The sequence below is a fragment of the Musca autumnalis genome, unplaced genomic scaffold (assembly GCF_047663935.1).
Source record: "Musca autumnalis isolate F117 unplaced genomic scaffold, ASM4766393v1 scaffold_3, whole genome shotgun sequence".
NCBI classification, from domain to species: Eukaryota; Metazoa; Arthropoda; class Insecta; order Diptera; family Muscidae; genus Musca; species Musca autumnalis.
In genome coordinates, this window is record NW_027411866.1 from 168,046,886 (window position 1) to 168,072,369 (window position 25,484).

The following is a 25,484-nucleotide window of genomic DNA, read 5'->3' on the forward strand; positions in this document are numbered from 1 at the left end:
CTAAAAATGTAGCTAAAAACGTTAAAATACCGCAAATCGGGGGGTACCGTTATATGGGAGCTATACCAAAACGTGGACCTATGTCCACAAGTTTTGTTATATATGTTTGTTTACACTTAAGAACCCTAGGTGTCAAATTATAGCCAAATGGGTCTGAAAATGTAGCTAAAAACGTCAAAATACCCTAAATCGGGGGGTACCGTTATATGGGGGCTATACCAAAACGTGGACTGATATAGCCCATCATCGAACTTGACCTGCCTGCAATTTCCCAAAATTTCAGCGTCCTATCTCTATTTTTGTGGATGCTAGAGTGATTACCACAGACGGACGGACGGACGGACGTGCTCAGATCGACTTAGAATTTTACCCTGATCAAGAATATATATACTTTATAGGGTCGCAAATGAGTATTTCAATGCGTTACAAACGGAAAAACAAACTTAATATACCCTCCATACTATGGTGGAGGGTATAAAAACATACATACATGTATGTATTTTTAGTTATCTGCTGATATCTCAGCTTCGTTCCAGAACTAAAAATATTTACATATTTAACACATTTTGCACATTTTTCCCAAAAAATGCGTTCCCGTACACCAAAAAAGTTGCAAAATGTTCATTTCTCTTTGAACAAAAATGGCGCTGAATAGCTTTATTTATAGAAAACTTTTTACACGACAAATTTGGGCGAGCAAAAATGTGAAACATGTTTGCGGCTCACATGCCGACATTTATATTTGTTACAGTTTTTTTTTACTTTTCTGCTATTTTTCCGTTCCCGTACATTTTGAAAAAATTTGTATGTTGAACTCATTTTTGACGGTTTTCTCTGTTGACACTTTTACCATTGAAAAAGTACTGGAACGAAGCTACCATGACCTAAGGGGTTTGCATTTAAAAAGGGATATCTACAAACGCCTTGCCAAAAATAATTAAAAACTTCCTTAAATAATGATCCTGGTCCTAATAAGTCCCGGTCCACACTAGATTGATTTCATCGAAAAAAACATGAAATGATACGCCCCTAGATCAAGACCATTTTATAATTGTAGTGGGGAAGTCGATCTAATGCTTAGTTTACATTTGGCGTCGTTTCGTGATTTCGAAGGCGTTTCGTGATTTCGCGCGGAATCAAGCAAAATTTATCATGATTTCGCATACAAAAATGAAATCATCTCATTTCGTGATTTCAGCGAAATCAACATCGAAATCACAGTACACATGATATACAACCCTGGTTTTGCCTAAAAAATACCAAAAGTTGCAACACTTTTCACGTATCATAATAAATAAGGTAGATGGTCAATTGCTGCAACAAAAATGTTAGTATAAAAATTTGTAAACAATATAACAAAATTATTAAATTACTTTGTTACAATGCTGTTTTTCATTGTGTTCCCATACTTTTTTAATGGTAATGTTAGAAAAAAGAGGGAATTGTCAAAAATTGCTTCCCCATACAAATTTCTTAAAAAAATACGGGAACGGAAAAATGACGGAAATTGCAAAAACTCCAGCATAAATTTCAAAATCAACGTATCAGCTATCATATTAGATGCCAATGAACATGCTTGCTGCTAATTTCTAGTAGGCCAAAATTGTATGGCAGAAAACAGGAGAAGAGGGTGTTATTCGGCGCTATTTTAGTTTAAAGAAAAGTGCAAGTCTTGCTAGATTTCGGAGTACGTGAACGCATTTTTAGCACTAAACGGGAAAACTACAGCAAGTACTAATATTGTGCAGGTTCTGAGCACAACTTTTATCTATCAAAATTTATTATTTTGTTTGTACTATACACAAGTAATACGATATATAGATAATTTTACGATATTTTTTTCCAAATAAAGTTGTAAAGTTCTATATTGTCGTATATTTTTGATGATTAATTCAATTTACAACAACTTGTTTTGAAAATGCATGTTCGATCAGCTGCGCATATGCATCTACCTTGATCATTGTGATATGTTTGAAATCAACAAAAAATAAGTCTAAACGCCGGGGTGTATTTCAGGATTTCGTGAAATCCAGTGGATTTTGGAGCGCAAGTGTAAACTTGGCATAAGAATGCTTAATTTCATGAAATTTTTCAATAAAATCATTCTTATGTGGACTGGGACCAAGGCAACAATAAGTAAAAAACTGAAGGTGCTACTGTTTTATAAATAGCATAACACATTACATATAAACAAGATGCCTTCTGTATTACCAGTAGTCAGAAAAATAATGGGTTATTTTTCAATCTTACACCGTAAATTTTAAAAGATTAGTCGGCGAATTCCAATAAAATTCTTATCATCAAACAACTAGACTTTTAACAAGTTTAAATTTACTGTAACTTTATGGGGTTATTAGATGTGGTTTCTTAGGTGACTACACGAAGAGAACAGTGTAAAAAGTTTTGCCCATTCGTTCGTTGATTTCATGAACGAAGACACAATTTGGTTTTCATAGCGGTTGACGTTTGTATTCGTGTGACAAACAAATGAAAGCTTTTTATTTTCGTAATTTTTTTTTTTTGGTTTTCGTAACAAAATCAGACGAACGAATACGTCAAAAATAAACGAATGGAAAAGACCCATACGAACGAATGGAAAAGACAATAACTGGGATATTGGCCATTACAATTAAAAATAATAAAAAAATTACATAAAAATTGATTAGCGGTTATCGTGACATATCAGTTGCTTGCTTAAGGTTTACATTGATTGATTTTTCATTGTTTTGGAATATCCCTAACAGAATTCGTACCCGAAGAAGAAATAATGCGGTGTGTAAAGTTTGGACCAAATCGATTGCTCCCTTGGAGAGTTATTGTTCAAACCATTTTACAAAAAAATTGTGCATTTTTGTGTAGAAGGTCCACGAATGTGGAAAATTTGTTTCGAATGGGTTGATCCGATCGAGAGTTATTGTGCGCACCAGCCAGCCCGACAGACGGACGGACATGCCTAAATCCACCCCAAATTGTCTGACACGAATTTCGTTCAAACATACTTGGTTTCTAAAACCATTATTTATAGACCAAATATGAATTTTTTAAGCAAAATGTTCAACATTTGTATGAAAATTTTATAACAGCCCCCCCCCCCCCTGTTACGTAACTGCCGCTTGTGGTTTATAATACATACATAATAATTACATCATATGGGGACCTACTGTTTATCTCCGAGTCCGAACGGCGTGTCTGAAACCACTTGTATAGAAGTTTTACATGGCTGAAATATTCAGGAATTGTCGCAAGAGTATTTTGCCACCGTTGAAAATTGGATGTTGCCTGAATTGGAAATCGAACCGCAGTCCTTCTGAGTGCAAGGTGTGTGTGTATACCATTGAACCACGGTGCAACCCGTCGTAGTTCATACGAAGTCGATATTCACGGTTAATGCATATTGGCCCGTAGATCTTTCGAAGAAGTGTTCTCTGATATACCCCAAGCACTGCCTTATCTGCTTGCACAAGTATCCAGGAATCAGTTTCGAACCATACATTAGAACGGTTTCTGTTAACGTGTTATTTTAGTCGGTGTCAAGCTTAAGTGTTCCATACGTCATTTTTGACATTTTGAGATTTTTTAATCGGTTTTCTTAAATCTCCTATACTTTTTGAGATACTCAAATGTCAATATGTTCCATATCCGTCCTATTGAAATGGGATTAGAGCAAATGTTGTAGCTTTACAAGATTAACTTATAAGGTGATTCGAAAAGAAGCTTCTGCACCAAATGCTTTTAAAGTTTTTTTTCAGAACTTTTGACAATTTTTTGAAGTCACTGTAAGCAGATATTTAACTGAAAACAAAGCATAGGGGCACACGACATAACCAAAATGACATAACCGTTTGTTTCTCACTAATTATGCCATCAGCCTTTAGGCTAGAAAGGGTATATACACTTTGATACGACCAAAAATGTGCCTCATTGAAATAACGGTCTTAGACCCTAAGTACGTTTGGACGAAATTAGATTCAGACAATTTGGAGTCGATTTTCAAATATACATAAGTCGATTTTTCAAATATGCATAAGTATGTATGTAATTACCAATATTAAATGCGATTTCTTCCTTGTCCAATAAAATAATTCCATTCAACTTTCCGATTCAATTATAAAATGTATTGGGCATTTAATTTACTAAGAAAACACAAAACACTGATTTATTCACTCACTTTACCGTCTTGACTCTACAAAGGCATCTAAAACTCTGAAGAAAGAAAAAAATATAATTCACTATATAATTCATATCATTTCGCCTTTTCTTCTTCACCAGCTAAGTTGGTTAACAACAACAAAACAAGAAACATACGAGTTTGACGCAGACCCAAACATATTATGTTTGGATCCAAACATATATTTGTTTGCAACCGGTCCCAAACATATATTTGTTTGGATCCAAACATATTTCTAACATAAATTTTTCTGCGTGTATATACGAGTTTTTTTTATCAGTGGCTGAACGTATATCTCCGTCTGCACAGCTTTCTTACTTGTTTTACCAACGTATTATAACACATAATATATATATATATATATATATATATATATATATATATATATATATATATATATATATATATATATTATATATATCATTTTATATTATATATAACATTATTTCATATAATAAAAATTAATAGTTTTTTGTGCGGGACATTTTTAAAATTTAAATGGAATAAAGTTTTTTCCGTCATTAATAGGCAAAGGGCCCTTCATTCGTGCAAAAGGAAATCATTTCTTGAGAATTTTTTTTTCATTTTATAGAATTTTTCAAAAAAAAAAACAAGTAAGAAAAGTCTATAGTCGGACGGAGCCGACCATGGGATACCCTATACCACTATCCCTGGACAATCGCTCTCCACGGAACTTCTTTTCAATTATTGTGAAAATTTAATTATCAAATATCAGAGATGTAATGTGTAATACTTATGACCAAAACGAAAAAGTTGTCTAGCATGACAAAGACATTTTTGTAGCAGGAAAGGAAAATTTAGTTCACGTAAAATGTAATGAAACCCACTTATGTAGTACTACTACTTCCGTTGTTGTACCGCTACGTTATTGAAATTTTTACCAATTTCACACAAAAGTTTCAGTCCATTTAACCCGCTAACTATTATCTGATCTTCACGTTGGTTTGTACGCTTCTTCTTCATCATAAACTCAAACTTTGTATAAAATTTTGCGGGTTATTATTTTGACCTACAGAGCAGTAGGCCCGTTATCTAGCAAACACTTTATTGCAATTTACATCAGAGGAAAGGTCAATAGTTTTTTTCCATACGTAGGCTACTTTGCGAAATATATATGTTCTCAAGGAATTAAAATATCGACCAAAAATAAAATTTTTATATTTTTCATACAAAAGTAATGTTCCATTTCACCCGCTAAAGAATATCAGATCATCATTCAAAATTGTAGGCATCTTTTTCGACCTATACTCTTACCCGGTGCAAAATTTTGTGACTATTGATGTATAATTGCGACTTCTAGCGAGTTTATTATTACACTACAAACAAATAACGGAATATATTAGGCTGTAACTCTGTTATCTTAGCATGTAAATCAACATAATTGGCATCAATTGAAAGGTCAAGCGTTCCACTTTCAAGTATATCTCACTTGTCCGGAATGTCAATTCCAGGAATTAAGATATAAGCTGTATATTAAAAATTGTCACAATTTTCACACAAAAGTTTTGGTCCATTTAACCCTCTAAATATTATCCGATCGCCATCTCAAATTGCAAGCTTCTCCTTTGTGATATACTCTTACCTTATTTAAAATTACGCGTTGATCGGACTATTAATGAGACCTACAGAGCTGCTAGAAAATTGGATAAATATTATGTTTTTGGTCCATTTCACCCGCTAAATATTTCACAATCATCACCAATAAGAATAGGGATCTATTCTGATCTGAACCCGACCTCCATACAAAATTTCGTGACGATCGGTCCATAATTGCGGCCTGGAGCGTGTTTACAATTTTAATGGACAGACGGACGGACGGACTGGCGGACGGACACACATCTCAAAATCGCTTTATCTCGTCGAGATATGAAGATTGGTATACCACATTGGGGGTCTCCGACGAATATTTCGCGGTGTTACATGATTTTTTACCAAAACAAACTTATAATACCCTTTTCCACATTGTGGTATAGGGTATAAAAATGTTTTTTTAACTTGGCATTAATGGCAAAAGTTTATTCATTCTCAGTACAATCATTTTTGTGGAAAAAATGTCAAAAAGTCATAACCCTAATAACCACAGCCACCACAGATACCGAAAATCGGGAGGTATCGTTCTATTGGGTCTATATGAAGTCCTGAACCTAAACCGACAAACTTTAGGTGGAAAGTTTTTTATCCCCAAGGAAGACTTAATACCAAATTTCAGCCATTTCGGAGGGATATTGAGGCCACAGCCTTCAAAATACCAGAAATCAAGAGGTACCGTTCTATGGGGGCTACACGCAGAGAAAAAATATGGTTGGAACAATCATATTCTAAGAGCAAAATAGTGTATTTTAAAATTCTTAAAATATGTGTTGTTGGCACAACAATATATTTTGTGTCATCATGTTTCCTAATAAAAAAATATATGGTTGAAACAACAATATATATTTTCAGATTTTTAAAATACACTATTTTGCTCTTAGAATATGATTGTTCCAACAATATCTCTTCTCTGTGTGTATATGAAGACGTGGGCCTATACCGACAAATTTCAGGTGGAAAGTTTTAAGCTAGGGTCACACTAGGCAAATATTTGCTCCAGCGACAGGGAGTGTGTGTTTACTGAGAGCAAGTGAGCATAAATTTCAATGCATTATTTACGCTCATTTACTCTCAGTAAGCGCACACTGCCGGTCGCTAGAGCAAATATTTGCCTAATGTGACCCTAGCTTAATACCGCAAACGAAGACAAAATACCAAATTTCAATCATTTCGGTGGGATATTGAGGCCACAATTTTCAAAATATTTTAAAAAACATTACCTTGGGTTTTTCTCGAATCTGGCAAATGGCGTATGGAACACTTAAGCATGACACCAACGATATGCTCACCATATAGTGGTGGAGGGTATAATTTTTTTTTTTAAATACCGAAAATCGGGAGGTACCGTTCCATGGGGGCTATATGAATACGTGTACCTATAACGACAAATTTGAAGTGGAAAGTTTTATACCCCCAACGAAGACTAAATACCAAATTTCAGTCATTGAGACCACAATTTTCAAAATATTTTAAAAACATTAACTTGGGTTTTTCTCGAATCTGGCAAATGGCGTATGGAACACTTAAGCATGACACCAACGATATGCTCACCATATAGTGGTGGAGGGTATAAATTTTATACTTTAAAACTTGGCGTTCAATACAATTAGGAATATCTTCCTTGGGCAACGAATTATTCGTTTATCAAAGGGTTATAGTTACACAATTTGACAAGAAGCCCGATTAGAATTCGTTTAATATTTAACATAATCAAAAATCACCTAAAAGCTTGTGTCAATAACTACTTTGATAGAGATAAAGGGATGGGAGAGCGAACAAACTGAAATAACAACAATATCAACAATCAAAGAACATTGTTGCAACTACCGCTTGTTGTTTGAATAAATATTCGCATGCGCTATTTGAAATAGATTCCACCATGCGCCTTACTGAGGTAAACAAACGATAAAACGTGACATAGATTTGTGTAGCAGAATGCTACATATGTATGTAGGTCTATATGTTCTCCATCAAGTTCAAAGCATGCAAAGCACTTGAAAAGGCATAAGGCAAACTAATGACGTCAAAATACATTCCACACTGCAAAAACGTAACAGTAATTTTGTCACAACAACGAATATGGGTATGTATTCGCATGCCGATACTTCAGTTGGATTGTAACACTTATCCTGCAGTAGAGCAGATGGTTGGGGCTGAGTGACATACAAACATTGACTGAACCCAAAAACGAGCAAACGAATTCTCAAAACATTCAGTTGCAAGGAGAACGTGATACCATAAACACGGGTCGTAAGCGTGTCGAACGAGACCAATTAAAAATAACAAAGGCCAAAAAAAAAAAAAATATTCACTGCTCTTAATGGTCGATTAGTAGTGCTGCCGATGTGTTTCCTTGTGAATAAATATAAATGATTTCGAAGCAAAGTGATTAATAGTGTGAAAAAAGTGAGCAAACAAAATAAAAGCAAAGAAATCAAATTTACAATCCCCCCGTCCCTCAAGTGCCCCTATCATGTCACTCGTCGACACTTTTTTGTCTGAAATGTAAATAGAAATTAAAATGAAGTATGGCAAAGGAAATACTAGGGGGATTTTCGTTCAGTGTTATTCAAATTCAAATGTAAACAAAATCGAAAATAATTAAATGCTTTAGCAGCAACTCGCAACTTGCACTTGGATAATTTATTTTCACTTTGGCCATATGTCGCCACAGGCAAAACATTTGTAAACTCATCATCTGTCTGCCAACAGATGGGATGTTGCAAACATTTCCTATTCTATATGTGGTCTATTGCTACTGTTGCTTGCTAGCTACCAATGAAGGAAACTGTAGTTGCCGTCGCAAGGATATAGAAGCGAACTTGAAGAATGGAGGTGAAGTGAAAGATAACCCTATTCACTTTTTAATGACTTAATAAAATTGCATCAGTGTATAATTAATGCAACGTTAACTGTGTCATTATGTGAGTGAAAAAGTGTTGTTGTTGCTGTTTCCGCTACCACTACAACAAGAGCTATCATGATACTATCATTGTCAATGCTACTCTTATTCCCTTAAAACATAAAAATGCAAATGATTCAACCAAGCGTTAATAAAATCTGTGGGTTTACATTTCTTTGCACGCTATACACAGAATTTGATGAGGATAAGTTGTTGTTAATTGAAGGATGTGTTGGTGACATTTGTGTGATATAATGAAATAAATATGTACATATTGTTTAATAACATCAAGATCCGATTCTTGAAGTCATTTTATAATACTATTTATTATTCAAAAATTTAGGAAATGTAAATATAATTTCTATGTCGAATAAGAAATCGAAATATTCTACATACCACAAAATATTATAAACTGTTTAATTTTTGTTCATAGCATTCCTCTTAAAAAATGTGCGAAATAGTGGGTTTTACCCCAAATATTCCCCAAAAATTGAGTTATGGCCGGCTAACTATCTGGTGTGCCCAATTTTGTATAATTTTTTTCCAAATTTAGATAAATAGTGAAATATTGTAACCCATTGCTTGAGTTACCGTAAAAATCGGGAAAATTAGGACGCAACATTATGAATGAAATCTATTAATTGGAGTTGACAGCACTGTTGACATTTTGGTCGCTAACGCTACATTTTGGTCGCTATCTTTACCGAATTCGGTTTTCTCTGGTACGGAGAACTTTCTTTAACACAGATATCTAAACGTAAGATCCTGGTGTTTATAGAATATCAGAGAATCGAATATAGATTCTGACTATTTTCTTGTAGATGTCAAGGTTAACAAGTAAAAAAGTGTCAGTCGGCTTTGCCGACACATATATACCCTCAGCCAATGTGAAGCGAAACTTTCACCTCCGGACAGATCGAATGTATTTAAGGTCTCTTCAGAATTTTGTGGCCCTTTTTGGACATTTGAACTTGCCGACAAAAATGTGGATTAGGAATTAACTGCACTAAGACACAAATGTTGAACCTTAGTGGGGGAGGTACCCTTAGAAGTTAAACTAAATTTGGACAAAATATTAGGAGATCCAAAGTTTGGACCAAATTGGTTGCCCCATTCAAGTGATATCGTCCTAGCATTTTAGTGACATTTTTTTAAATATTGGGGAGAAGTACCGGAAGTTGTGGACCGGTATTGCCCCATGAAACTAAGTTTGGATATAATATGACGAAGACCAAATGTTGGACCAAATCGGTTGAACAGTTGGAGAGTTATTGTGCTCTCCGACCGCCACATGTGGTGCCATAGGAATTTTTTACATCTTTCGGGTTGTTTTCCTAAGAAATATGGACTTGCCCCTGAAAAAACTTTTACCGTAGTAATAGAGGTAGAGAAACAAATCGCTTCAACAAAAATCAAAGTTATTCGAGAGCAAGTCTTAAAGTGAACTTATCCGAAATTGTGTGTGAGAGGTACCAGAAGGAGTAGACAAATATAGTCCATATTGGAACCTGATCTATATCTGGTAGATCGGTCACTCCCTTCAAGATTTACCGTGCGCACAATTTTTCCGAACATTCTTGAACTTTTGTAGGGGAGGTACCTGAAGCAAAGGACCGATATGGCTTATCTTCGAATTTAAACTATGTTTGGACAAAATATTACGAAGACCAAATTTTGGACCGAATCGGCAGATCCGTTCGAGAGTTATCTTGCGCTCCATCTACTACACAAGGTGTTATAGGGGCTTTTTGCATCATTCAGGCTATTTTTCCAGGAAGTATGGACTTGCCCCTAATGAAGCTTGTACCATCGTATGAAGAGCAATGAATACAAGTCGTTGCAACAAAAACCAAAGCGATTAGAGAGCAGGTCCTAATCTGAACTTATCCGAAATTTTGTGTGGGAGGTACCCGAAGGAGTGGACCGATTGAGTCCCTTTGGGAACCTCATCTAAGTTTAGTAGAAATTTCACGATGTGCAAACTTTGGACCGAATCGGTTACTTCCTTCAAGAGTTATCGTGCGCCCAAGTTTTCCGAACATTTTCGAACTTTTGTGGGGGAGGTACCGGAAGGAGTGGACCGATTTAGCCCATCTTCGAACTTAAACTAAGTTTGGGCAAAATATTACGAAAGCCAAAATTTGAACCGAATCGGTTCATCCCTTCGAGAGTTATCGTGCGCTCCAGCCAGCCAGACAGACAGACGGACGGACATTGCTAAATCGACTCAAAATTGTCTAAAACACATTTCGTCCAACCATACTTGGGGTCTAAAACCATTATTTCGATGAGGCACATTTTGCCCGTATGAAAGTGTTAGCATAAATGCTGAGGGTATAAAAACCGATTTAAATTAGGAATAACAAGTAAAAAAGTATCAGTCTACGGACAGATCGAATGTATTTAGGGTCTTTTCAGAATTTTGAGACCCTTTTTGAACATTTGAACTTTCAGACAAAAATGTGGATTAGGAGGTACTTGAAGGAGGAGGTACTTGAAGGAATGGACCGACATAGTCCATTATTCTGGGAGTCTTATCTTTTCGATAGATATCGCACCCAGTAGTCATCTCAGTGGGTCATCGTATAACATTTGGACCAGTAGGCCAGGATGCATGAACTTGTCCACGGAAAACATAATATCGCTGTAAACAGCACCACAACGAAAAGCATCGGTATACATTTCCAAAGGATCTTCGAACAGACCCTAAACTGCACTTAAACAAAAATTTTGAACTTTTGCAGGGAAGGTACCTTAAGGAGAGGACCAATATGGGTCATACTTGGAAGTTAAACTAAATTTGGACAAAATATTAGAATATCCAAAGTTTGGACCAAATTGGTTACCCCGTTCATGAAAGTGTATCGTGCATACCATTTTAGTGACATTTTTTAAATTTTGGGGGGATTTTGGGGAAGTATTGGAAGTGGTGGACCGGTATTGCCCATCTTCGAACAAAATATGTCGAAGGCCAAATTTCCGACCAAATCGGTTGACCTGTTTGAGATTTACGTGCTCTCCAGCCACTATATACGGTGCCATAGGGTCTTTTTACAGCTTTTGGGCTATTTTCTCAGGAAATATTTACTTTCCTCTGAAAAAACTTGTACCTTCGTAATGGGGGTCAGTGAGTGCAATTTGCTTCAACAAAAATCAGAGTGATCCGAGAGCAGGTCTTAAAGTGAACTTATCTGAAAATTTGTGTGGGAGGTACCCGAAGGAGTGAATAAATATGGTCCATAGATTCCGAGAGTTATCGTGCGCACCACACAGCCAGACAGACAGACGGACGGACAGACATTGCTAAATCGACTCCAAATTGTCTGAGACGGATTTCGTCCAAACATACTTGGGGTCTAAAACTATTATTTCGATGAGGCACATTTTGCCCTCGTTAGCATAAATGCTGAGGGTATAAAAACGATTTAAATAGGAAACTATGTGTCGCGCAAGGTCTTATAAATCGATTTTCTTGGTCAACACTCCAAATTTTTGTCATCACCGATTATATATCGAAACTAAGAAATAAAAAAAAAAAAAAAATAGGTCGAGGTCGAAATGATTTGGTCCGATAAAATTTTTTGAGCTACTTTAACAATTTATGACGTTTTTTTCTCTAAAGTAATGTTTAGTTTTGGAAATTTCAAATTAAAATTTGTATTTTTCTGAATGTTCTCTAATCGAAATTTACCCAACAGTCTACGCCCTCTTGTGTATAACAATGGACACCTTCAAAGTAGATGTTCGACCGCCTCTAAGTTTGTCCTGCATCCGGGTTCCATTAGCCATCTCCGAGTAGAACTCACGAACTTTGTCATTGGTGGATTGGTGCTAATATCTGCTATAAGTAGCATATTCACCTGACTTTTTCCTATCACTAACAAAGTTGTAGCTGAAAGCAACCGTAAACGAACTTGATGTTCAAACATTGGTTATATGGTATTAAAATCTGCTGTAATTTTTATTGGATATTGTACCCTCAGCTAACGATAAAAAATTACAAAATAGTCTGGCTTAATCCCATTGTTGTTGTTTTATTGTTTCAAACTGAACTGAACTGATGAGATTCTGTGGCGAGAATCGAAACTATAGTATTCCCTGCCTTAACCCCTGGCGAACAATGCCAAATCTTTTCCACTAATAAACTAGTTGTTTTTAAATATTTAAACAACAACAATGGGATTAAGCCAGACTATTTTGAAAAAACAAAATTGCAAACGCTACCCAAAAAAAAAAAAAAACGCCACAATGTTTCTAATAAAAATTTAACTAATCGAAATAACGGTTATAGACTTCTTATCTGAAACCCGCTTCAAACAATTTGGAGTCGATTTAGTACAGTTCGTCCGTCAGTCTGGCTCGAGTGCATGGTAACTCTCGAACGGATTTGGTCCAAATTTTAGATCTGGCAATATTTTGTCCAAACTTTATGTCATATCGATCCACCCCCCACAAAACTTCAAAATGTTTCTCTAAAATGGTGTTCACAAAAACTCTAGAAGGTTCAAATCGGTTCACTCCTCCCACACAAAATTTCAAATATCCGATTTCACTGAAACAACCTAAAATTACTTTCAGAAGTACATATATTAAGAGGGTCCCCTATTGGACAAGATCTTCGGATACCTCCCTCACAAAAGTTCAACATAAGTGCAGTTTAAGGACTGTTCGAGGATCCATTGAACATTTGGATCAATGATACTGTTTTCAGTCTTGTTTACAGCAATATTCTATTTTTCGTGGGTAAATCCATGATTTTTGACCCAAAAGCTCTAAATCTTACGGTGACCACTAAAATGACGGCTTGACATGATAACTATCAAAAGGAATGACTTTTAACATTAGGTCCACTTTCCAAATGGACTATATAGGACCCTTCTTTCAGGTATCTTCTCCACAAAAGTGCAAAACTTTTGCTCTTTTATCGAAGTCAATTTTTTTTAGCACAACATAGGCATTTATTCGCAAGACCCACAATCGTGAAGTTATATACCCCAAATGTTTCGATATTTTTGTCGGTTCATAAAAGATCACAGAAACTCCCAGACTAAACAATTTTTAGGAAAAAGATTTGTCTTTCTCGGCAAACTCGACTGATACATTTTTACTTGTTTTCACGAAAACAAAACTTATGTCTTTTTTATTTTCATAATCAAGCTCAACTCCAACTAGAAAATTAAAACAATTAATATTATCTTCGCCCTAACAGCCAAATTTCAAATTAAAAAACCAGATGGGCTTGGCATGGACTTGAACCCACGTCGTCGAAAAACACAAGAAAAATGTTATCACGACGTGTTAGCTTTATAATCCAAACTCATAACTTACAATTTTTAACCGAACTAGCTGTAATACTTCCTCACTACAAATCGTCAACATAGGTCCATGTTTTGGTATAGCCCCTATATAACGGTAACTCCAGATTTTCGGTGTTTGAGAGTCTTAGCTACATTATTTGACGGAACTACCGGTAATTTGCAGTTACAAAATGTTTCCACCCAAAATTGTCAAGATAGGTCCACACTTTGATATAGCCCTATAGGTGGTACCTTTCACCTGGTTTTTAGATTAGATAATTTGGGGTAGCCGTGATCGAAACATTTTTGCACCTAAAATATAGGACAGGAAAGTAAGCTAAATATTCAATTTTAATTAGGAATATTTTATGGTGGCGGGTAAAAGAAGTTCGGCCCGGCTGAACTTAACGACTTTTAACTTGTTAATATCTGAGTTTTTATATAAATAAGATGTATGAGAAACCAAGTAGAATTACCTTTGTTGAAAAAAATAATAATTAAGGGTATAAAAAGTTTGTTTTCTAAAAATGCATGTAACGCAGCGAAATATTCGTCATAGACCCCCCATGTGGTATACCAAAATGTATATCTCGACGAGATAAAGCGATTTTGAGACAAGTGTCCATCAGTCCGCTCATTAAAAATTTTAATTAAACTCCTGGCCTATCGTCACGACCTTTTGTATGGATTCTTTATGATGGTCGTAAAATATTTGTGGGGTGAAATGGACCAAAACATAAATTTTTAAAACTTGACGTGGCGGAAGTTCTTATTAGTACTTTCGTAAACAAAAAGAGACTACAGTTTTTTTACACATTCCGAATAAGTTTGCCAGTTGAGAGATCATTTTTTTGAATTAAAACCATGGAACGCCATACAACGAAATATTGGAAATACTCGGTACTGAGGCATAAATCCAAGAATAGGGTCTGCAAAAAGTCTGAAAGAAACGAAAAGTGGTTGCTTCGACAGGTGGTCAATAAACCGAAGCATAGTGCATCTAAACTTGCTGAGATTACTGAGAAATATCTTAACAAAAAGTGTTACCCAGAAACGAGTAGGAGAATTTTTCGAAAGCATGGTCTTCATGGCAGAGTTGCTCTGAAAAAACCATTCATAAATCCTAAAAACAGCCAAATTGGATTGGAGTTCGTTCGGGAACACGATAAAAAAGATTTGGAGTCTTGGAAGACTGTAATTTTTGCAGATTAAAGCAAATTTAACCTGTTTGGGTCGGATGAACCAAGTAAGGTATGGCGTAGGACAAATACGGCCTTGCGCCCTAAACAAACAATTCCAACCGTAAAGCACGGAGGAGGACCCGTTATGGTATGGGGTTGTATGTGTGCTTCCGTTGTAAGGAATCTTGGCTTTATTGAAGGAATTATGGATACTTACTTACTTACTTAGCTGGCCTATTACAGAACATTTGTTCTATAGGCCGAACTAAGAAGAGATCTCCATTCCTCTCTATTTGTTGCTTTGCACTCTGGAATACCGCGCCTTTTCATCTCATCATCCACTTGTTTGCGCCATCTATTCCTTGGCCTGCCAATTCTGCGTGCACCGCCATGTGGCATGTATTCATACGCCTTTTTAGCGGGTTCATCATCGCTCATTCTTATGATATGGCCTAGCCAACGCAATCGCTGCATCTCGATTCGTTTAACTATATTGATGTCGTTGTATAACAGATACAGCTCGTGGTTCATGCGACGACGATATTCACCGTCAACGCAGATTGGTCCGTAGATCTTTCGAAGAATTTTTCTCTCAAACACACCAAGCACTGCCATGTCTGCTTGCGCAAGTACCCAGGCTTCGGAGCCATACATCAGCACGGGTAGTATCAGTGTTTTGTAGAGCGTTATTTTTGTTTGACGAGATGTGGCTTTGTTTTTAAACTGCTTACTTAAACCAAAGTAGCATCTGTTGGCCAATACAATTCTTCTTTTTATTTCACAACTGATGTCGTTTCTTGTGTTTACGGAGGTGCCGAGGTAGACGAAGTCTTTAACTACCTCAATATTTTAGGAACCAACTTCCACAGTCGGTCCGAGCTCAATGGACGCATTGCGCGTCGACTCCATCAACTTGGTCTTCTCACCGTTTACCGCCAGACCCACTTTAGCAGATTCTCCTTCGACCTTTATAAAGGTATCAGTTACTTCTTTTACTGATCGGCCCATGATGTCTATATCATCAGCATAAGCAAGTAACATGTGACTATTAGTGTAGATTGTGCCACTTCTTTTGACGTTTGCCTCTCGTATAACCTTTTCTAGCAGGATGTTGAAGAGGTCACACGAAAGGCTGTCTCCTTGTCTGAAACCTCTTTTGGTACCAAACTCTTCGGAGAGGTTCTTTCCTATTTTAACTGAGGACCTCGTGTCAGTTAAAGTCATTTTACAAAGCCGTATGAGCTTTGCGGGAATACCAAATTCAGACATGGCTTGGAATACCTTTGAACGCAGCGGGCTGTCGAAGGCTGCTTTATAATCGACAAAAAGGTGGTAGGTGTCGATCTGCATCTCTTGGGTCTTCTCCAGGATTTGCCGCAGGGTAAATATCTGGTCAATGGTGGACTTGCCAGGTCTAAAGCCGCATTGGTATGGTCCAATTATCTCGTTGACCATAAGCTTTAGTCGTTCGCACAATATCCCTGACACGATCTTGTAGGCAATAGGGAGTAGACTTATGCCCCTATAGTTAGAGCATACAGTCTTATCTCCCTTCTTGTGGACGGGGCACAGGATACTCAGGTTCCAATCGTCGGGTACTCGTTCTTCCTGTCAGATGGTGCTAACTAGCTGATGAATACACCTTATCAGCGTGTCGCCTCCGGTTTTGAACAGCTCGGCTGGTAAGCCATCGGCCCCTGCTGCCTTATTATTCTTCAGCCGATTTATTGCTGTCTTTACCTCATCTTGGCTGGGCGGTATACATTCAATACCATCTTCTGGGATTGGGACTGTGGTATCTTCGTCGTCTTCGCTGCTATTGGATACCAACAGATTTGAAAAATGTTCTTTCCATATCCTGAGTACACTATCTGTATCAGTTACCAAATTACCTTGCTGGTCTCTACAGGAGGATGTGCCTGTACCAAAGCCATCAGTTTGATGCTTGACTCTTTGGTAGAATTTTGGGACTTCATTCTGGCTCCTGTACATCTCGATTTTTTCACACTCCCGCTTTTCCATCTCTCTCTTTTTCCTGCGGAAAAGACGTTTCTCCTCTCTCCTTTTCTCCCTGTATCTCTCTCGTGCGCTACGCGTTGCTACGGATTGTAAAGTAGCCTTATATGCCGCATTTTTCTCTTCGGTGGCAGCACGACACTCCTCATCATACCATGGATTCCTTGGTGGAGGTCTCTGGTATCCAAGTATGGATTTTGCGGCTGTTTGCATGGAGTGGGCAATGCTTTGCCATTGCGCTGATATGTTATCGGGATGAGGAGTGCTTTGATTAAGCAATTGGGCTAGTTGAGTGGAATATGCTGTGGCTATCTGTTGTGATTGCAGCTTACCGATGTCTAACTTTCGTGTTGTGTCTGTTCGAACTTTGTTTGCTACGTTTAAGCGGGTGCGTACCTTTGCTGCAACAAGGTAGTGGTCCGAATCAATGTTTGCGCCTCGGAACGATCGTACATCCAACACGCTCGATGAATGTCTTCCATCTATCACAACATGATCAATTTGGTTTCTTGTTTTCTGATCTGGAGACAGCCAGGTGCCCTTATGAATATTGAGATGATTAAATCTGGTACTGCTAACTACCATGTTTTTGCAGCTGCAAAGTCTATCAGCCTCATACCATTGTCAGATGTTTCACTGTGGAGACTGAATTTCCCGACTGTTGGGCCAAACATATTCTCCTTTCCAATTTTGGCATTAAAATCGCCTAGAATGATTTTAATGTCAACGGTCATATGTTTCTTCTAAGCGCTCGTAAAATAAATCTTTGGTCTGTTCGTCCTTTTCTTCAGTGGGAGCATGAGCGCAAATAAAGCTGTTGTTGAAGAATTTAGCTTTTATTCGAATTGCAGCAAGTCTTTCATTCACTGGGGTGAAGCTGGATACCAAATGTTTTAGTCTCCGACTAACTACGAATCCACAACCAAACACATGCTTTACGTCATGGCAGCTATAATACAGTGCGTCACCTTTAGGTGTTGTTTTGACGCCTTTCCCAATCCATCGTATTTCCTGTATGGCAGTAATATCGGTCTTGTATGGATAAGTTGTGTTATTTAAACATTCTGGAATGGAATGATCCGAAGAACAAATCACACATTGTTTGAGAATGGATGCTATATAACTGTCCAAAAGTGATATAAACACATCCCACGGTGCTCTTGAACCCGATTTAAATGAAAGGTGCTTTCACCTGGGAAGTTTCTGCGGATTCTGAAACTACAGTGTTAATAGATGAGAAAAAAAAAAAAAAAAAATTGCAGGATCGCTTTTTAAATAAATCGCGATTCAAGTTGACATTTTTAAGGGTTTTTTAAGTTTTCACGATTTTGCTTGGAAACTTCAAGTCCTTTCGAAATGGGACTAAAGACAATGTTGTAGTTATGAAAATTCTCTACAAGATTTTCTTTTTTGATATCTCCGTAGTTTTTAATGTTATTGAGATATATAAGTTCAAATTAGAACAATGGATTGACTGTATCGCCTCCATATAAGACAATGTCATGACTGAAATTTGAACTTTGATCGCGATTTATTAAAAATCCATTTGGAGATTTTTTCTTTTTTTTGGATTTTTCTCATCTATAAACATTGCTGTTTCAGAATCCGCAAAACTACACTGGTGTAAGCGGTTTTCATTTAAAGTTAGTTAAAGTGTACTGTGTAACATTGTAATATAAGGAGGCCATACATACCATAATCCATTGTCCTTATTGGAACTTTTATATCTCAATAACGGTAAAATCTACGAAGATATCATAAAAGCAAAATTTGAAAGAAACATTTTACCTGCAAATATATGTCTGTATTAGTCTATATTTCAAAATTATCTAATCCTTGACAGTTTATGTATAGAACAGAAAAATATAAAGCCTTTTTTATCCAATTTCAAACGTATTACGTTGTGTATTTCGTGCCTTTTGAAATTTCGAACCACGACATCACTATGTTAAGAAATATTACCCACTATTTATTGTTAATTCTGAACTTTTGCGAAAGACTCAATGTTGGCAGTATTTCAGTTGTGGCCCCTTTTGATCTATTTGAGGGGGTTCAAAACTTTTTCAGTTGATTATGCTGTAATTTGAAGAATCTTTTCACTTCAAAACAAAAATTTTCACACCCCGTCAAATACCAAAACAAAAAATGTTGTGGTAAAGTTTTCTTTAAATTGTAAGTTTGTTGAACATAATTATATTACAACCTCATGTAAAGAAAGCCACCCCCTGTTTAATTTTGCAACAGAAAAGTTGTTCAAGTAGAAATTCATGTGAAAATTGAAATTCTCAAGAGCATTCATTCATATCTCTGTACGGTATGAAGGCGTTTAATTAAATACGAATTCAAAACAACAACCACAAGCAAGTAGCGGAATGTGTGTTGGTTGGTGCTATTATCAATGTTACATTTTCACACCATGAAGGTGTTTCAACAAAAAACAAAATTCCACAAATGTTTTTTTATTTTCAAATTTAAATAGGTCAAGTCAACTATGAATTGTGTCGGCGTCCGTGATAACTAAATTAACAATTCAAATTTTCGGCTTTCGAAATGCCATTTATTCAATTTGTGATACAAATTCTTTTTGGTTTTACAAAAAAGGCATACAAATTTAAGGAATTCATAGGGTTTTGTTCCAAAAATTTCAAAATTAATTTATCGATAATATTTCCATTAAGCATAGAGGATCATTGATTCGTTGTCATCTAAAGAAAAATATCCCTTCCATGTTTTATTCATTGTTTCCTTTTTTATCCCATTTCCTCTTTATTTTTCTTTGGCGTTCCAATGCAAACACCAACGGACATAATGGGCAAGTTCATTTTCAACATGCCAAGGGTATTATTTTAACAAAAGCAACGTAGTAACATTTAATTGCAAATCTGGTAATTTTAAGAAGCCAACTACTGGGAAAATGCAGATGATTTTTATTGACGTTTCTTTGTGCATTTAAATTTTCTCACATTGCATTTATACATTTCTGAGCAGAAGCATCTTTTGTTGTGGTATTATGTGCCAACTGTAATTCATGTTTTGTGTTCATCTAAGTAGCAAAATAAAACATAAAACAACGTAAGGATAGAATGTAAATGAAATATGATGTTTAACACTGGGGATTCCATTTAATGGTTATTGATTTATATAGTACATGTTTACATACACAAATGTTAAATATAGTATCGAGTTACATGACATTTTATGGAATTCTATATTAATTTGTATAATGGATTGTTTTGAGCGTTAATCTATATAAATAAAAATCAAATCAAAAAAGGGCTGGGCCGATTTGGATAATTCTTTTTTTGAAATGTACGCCATAGTCCAAATAAGGTTTTTATGCAAAGAAAATTTGACCACGTCCACTTTTACGCCCACTTTTTTTTTCAAATTTCAATTTTAATATTTTCTACAAAAAACTCTGAACTCATTTTTCTGAAATTATCAGGTGAAAATAGGCTACATATTTTGCTGAATTTCGGAAGGGGCGGGGTACTTCCCCTATACCCTATTTCTTTAAACCGCTATATTTATAATAATTACGAATTTGTCGGTTTGAAAATTAATTTGTTAGACAATTGTGGTTGCGTCTCCTACTTACGTACTTATTTGCGATCTAAAGACGCGACCACTACCAATTTTACAATCTTTATAAAAGAAAATCATATGACGTTCGTTGGTAATTGTTACATCAGCTGAGAACGACCGGAAAGATTTGGATAATTTTTATACCCTCCACCATAAGATGGGGGGTATATTAAGTTTGTCATTCCGTTTGTTACCCTGCGTTTACAAATTCCAGTATTGGCAAGACAATAGCAAAAATACAAACCTTTTTCACAAATACATTTATAAATTTTTAAATATGTACCCCTCATACCAATTGCGGATGTTACGTAGGACTTTTGGTATTGAAAGCGGGCTATGTAGGTCCACGTTTTCGTATAGCCCCCATACAAAGTGACGCGTCGTCGTTTTAAGGAATTTCTAAAATATTTTTCCCATTTTACCACCGAATTGGTTGTAAATTGGTATTTTGTGTCTCCAGAGGCTAAAAAACTTTTCTACCCAAGTTCGTTTATATAGGTCCACGTTTTGGTATAGCCCCCATATAACGCCCCATATATAGTACGCGTCACTTTAAGATATTTTGAATGTATTAGTTTCATTTGACCACAGAATCGGCTGTAACTTTGTATTTTGTGTTTCCAGAGGCTAAGAAACATTTCTACCATAAAAGGTTTATATGCGTCCACGTTTTGATATAGCCCCCATAGGACGATATCTCCCGATTTTCGGTATTTTGAAGGTTTTAGCCTCGTTATCACACCGAAATGGCTAAAATTTGGTATTTAGTCTTCGTTGGGGGTATAAGAGTTTCCCCCAGAAATTTGTTGGTATAGGTCCACGCCTTCATATAGCTCCCCCTAGAACGGTTCTTCCCGATTTTCGGTATTTTGAAGGTTGTGGCCTTATTAATCCACCGAAATGCTGGAATTTGGTATTTGGTCTTCATTTGGGGTACTAAACGTTCCATATGAAATTTGTTGGTATAGGTCCACGCTTTTATATAGCCCCCAAAGAACTTGCCTCCCGATTTTCGGTGTTTTGAAGGTTGTGGCCTCAATATTCCTCAGAAATGGCTGATATTTGGTATTTAGTCTCCGTTCGGGGTATAAAACTTTTCCCCAGAAACTTGTCGATGCGGGTCCACGCCTTAGTATAGCCCCCATAGAACGACAAGTCCCTATTTTTCGGTATTTTGAAGCTTGTTGCCTCAATATTCCACCGAAATGGCTGAAATTTTGTATTTAGTCTTCGTTGTTGGTATACAACTTTCCAGAGGAAAATTGTCTGTAGAGGTCCACGTCTTCATATATCCCCCATAGAACGGTACCTCTTGATTTTCGGTATTTCGAAGGTCACAACCTCAATATCCACCAAAATGGCTGACATTTGATATTTCGTCCTGGGATGCAAAATTTTCTCCCAGAAAGTTATCGGTTTCGGTCCATGGAAAGGTACATCCCAATTTTCGGTATTTTGAAGGGTTTAGCTTCATTATAACACCGAAATTGCTAAAATTTGGTACATAGTCTTCATTGTGGGTATAAAACTTTCCACCTGAAATTGGTCGGTATAGGTCAACGTCTTCATATAGCCACCATAGAACGATACCGCCCGATTTTGGGTTTTTTAAAGGTTGCAGCTCAATATCCCATCGAAATGACTGACAGTTAGTCTTCGTTCCCCACCGAAATAGCTGATATTTGTTATATTAGTTTAGGGCTATGAAACATTCCACTCGAAATGTGCCGGTATAGGTCGACGTCCTCAAATAGCTCCATAGGAAAGTACCTCCCGATTTAAGGTATTTTGAAAGTTGTGGCCTCAATATACCACCGATATGACTGAAATTTAGTATTTAAACTGTCATTGTTATATAAAATATTGCAGAGGAGTATTATCAGTACAAGCCCTTTTATTCAAATAAATTTATCGGTACAGGTCAACGTTTATAGAACGGTGCTTCCGATGTTGTTAACTATCCAAATCCAGAATATCAAGGTATAGGTCTAGTCCCTGTTTTGAAGGGAGTATTATCAGTTGAGATATATGGCGGAACTTAACGCTTTTCTTACTTGTTTTTTAAATGTTCGTCATATCCCAACTTAAGTTTTTATGGAAAGAAAAATTGAACACGCCCACGTTTTTAAATATGTTATATCAACAAAACCAATGAACCGAGTATTCTGAATTTATCAGAAAATGTTCAGGAATGTCCCGTGGTGCAAAATGATATATATCTATTTATGAATATTGGGGGCTTATTGTTTATAATCGCAATATTTGATAAACTTATGAATACATCGGCTTGGAAATTAATTTTCGAAACAATGGTGGTTGCGCCCCCGAACACGGTCACTTTTTAGTATGTTATATCACGAAAATTACCGAGCCGATTTTCATGAAATTTTGTGGAATGTTCCGTGCTACACGTGGGTATGAATTTCGGAGATGGCACCGAATCTCCCCTATTATGACTGAAAAACTATATATTTATAAATTGCCTTAAATGTTGAGGTTCAACGTTCCATCAGGCATGAAAAACTAAAAAAAACATATAAGTCGACTTTACCATTTTTAAATTTTATAATTAGATCGCGTTAGGATAAAGATAAGGGACAGAGACTATAATAAATCCTAAACAGCATAATTCGACGAGAAAAGCGAGGTTACAGGCAAAATCTGTTGATAAATTTAAAATCCTCAATGAATAACTCGGCTTGGCAATGGACCCGAAAATATGAGGTCGAAAATACCTACTTTCAATTGTAAAGCATAAAGCCCATTAACAGTTGTAATTAAAAATCAATATGACGGGCCAGCATCGCGAACCCGGGTCTGATAGTTTTTAATATATAAACAAAATGACAATTTTAATATTAGACATACTGACAATGAATAAAACAACTCTATAATTACATGAAATATATATTTAAAAGCTGTTTAACGCCCATGGCTACGTATGAAGAGATAATATTATTTCAAAACTTCAATTAGCTGTTATAGTGGGCAATAGAGGAGAAAAAGAAAGTCTGGAAAGAATATGGTCAATAACTGTTCACAGATAATAGCCGATCAGACAACAGTGAACAACTATAATTGCAGCATTCAGGAACCCCTTTAACGAGAAGCGAAATAGAAGTAGCTATAGAATCACTTAATGACAACAAGTCACCGGGACCTGATGAGATTCCATCACAATGTTGATCTACTAACAATACTCTTCAACAAGATTTACGAAACGGGCATATATTCTCAAGATTGGTTAAAATCTACATTTGTAACCATACCCAAGAAAAGCTACGCCAAATCATGTAATGACTACAGGCTAATAAGTCTAATGAGCCATGCTTTAAAAATATTTCTCAGGATAATCTACAAGAGAACTTATCCAAAATGCGAAAAATATATGGGCATATCACAATTTGGGTTTAGAGAAGTTATGGGTACTCGTGAAGCCTTACTCTCCCTGCAAATTATTACACTGTGACACAAAATGGAACTCAAAGTTTGGGGGGTGAAAAACTTCTTTTGGAGATGAAAGCCCTTGATGAGTATACCAAGAATCCATAAGGAAATTTTCATTTTCGCCATAGGTCAAGTTTCTGAGATATCGCGCGATGAAGTTGTTGATTTTTTCCCTATAATACTTGGGAAAATAGCTCCATATCTCTGTTTGACGTTGTTGTAGCTTCGTTCTGAGGTGACATGTCTTCAGTGAAATCGATTGGCGAATCCTTTTGTAGAACATTTCATTCTTCTAACTCAAAGCCTTTCATGTCCTTTTCGTCCTTTATTTCTTGAACCGTAGTGAAAGTACCACAAGTAGAGATTTTTCAGCATCCAAATATTCTGCAAAAAATTTTGCTCAGAAGATTTTATGTACGGTCCTCTTTGACAACTAATCGATTTTGACATTTATTCGGACTTGGTTCAGAATTAAACTATGTTTTGTTGTTCTGTATATTCGTTATTTGTAATGTATAGGTATGTAGACATAACAATTGGTTATTGCTTATGTAGACATCTGGGGTGCTTCTGAAATATTTACGAGAAATAGCTCTTGTAATGACGAACACGTTAATAACAAATTTTCTTGGAGTATAGATTCGGTTATCTCATTTTTTCCGACGGATATTCCGATATTCCGACATTAAAACCGATTTTTGAACCGGTTTTAAGTAACCGATTAAACTTATATGTACACCATTAAAAAGCTTATAGAATTGTCAATCAAATTAAATTAATTCGCTTATGAAAACATCGTTAGTTGCAGTTCTAGAACAAAAAATCCGATTTCTTAAACAGTTTTTAAGGAAAAATATCAGTACTCGCAAATATGGAGATCAAAGGCTGGGGGGTGAAAAATTCTTTTTGTCGATGAATGTCGATGAAGATAATGTGATGAACCCGGAAGGACAGTTCTGCCGTAGGTCAAACTTTTGAGTTATAGCGAAATGAATTGTTTCTTGACAAGAAGTTTGTCCTACAATACCGAGAAGTACAAAAAGATATTTGTTATGCTTTATCGACTATGAGACAACGTTTGATACAGTGCAACCGGACAAACTAATTGAATTGAAGTTCGATGTATCAAAAATCTGTGCTGGTATCAATCCGCACAAGTTACTATTGATGGAGACAACACATAACCTATCTTACTACCAAGAGGCGTCAGACAAGGATGTACATTGTCCCCTTTGCTGTGAATATATACTCCGAACAAATTCAAAAGGCCTGCTCAA

General features: G+C 36.2%; 1 protein-coding gene across 11 annotated transcripts in view; it reads left to right on the top strand.

Annotated features, from left to right (window-relative positions):
- Positions 1-25,484, top strand: part of LOC141398080 (GTPase-activating Rap/Ran-GAP domain-like protein 3) — a 390,292-nt gene that overhangs the window by 93,503 nt on the left and 271,305 nt on the right. For 2 of the 11 annotated variants that reach the window (XM_073975257.1, XM_073975265.1), the window contains exon 1: positions 7,994-8,185. The exons of 1 other annotated variant lie outside the window; for it this stretch is intronic. The gene's annotated coding sequence lies outside the window, so the exon portion shown is untranslated. Of the gene's footprint in view, positions 1-7,990; positions 8,842-25,484 lie in introns of those variants that run through there. 8 more of the 11 variants (XM_073975256.1, XM_073975263.1, XM_073975255.1 and 5 more) reach the window with 8 other exon arrangements.